Genomic DNA, 208 nt, shown 5'->3' with positions numbered 1-208 from the left:
CCCTGCCACTGGCTAACGCCGCTGTTAGAGCCGGTGACGGGGCGCTGAACGGCGGGTGCTGCTCCGAGGCAGCTGCCCAGCACCTGCGGACACCAAGCAGCGGAGAACGCGCCCTCCGGGGCCGGTCGAGCATTTAACCGCCCCACTTCAAAGCTGGATCCCCCTTTCCAGTCAGCTCTTACCCGGCTGCCCAAACCCAGCCCCGGTC

Source organism: Fulmarus glacialis, unplaced genomic scaffold, assembly GCF_000690835.1.
Source record: "Fulmarus glacialis isolate BGI_N327 unplaced genomic scaffold, ASM69083v1 scaffold3376, whole genome shotgun sequence".
Classification (NCBI taxonomy): domain Eukaryota; kingdom Metazoa; phylum Chordata; class Aves; order Procellariiformes; family Procellariidae; genus Fulmarus; species Fulmarus glacialis.
Note: the sequence above shows the minus strand (reverse complement) of the source record.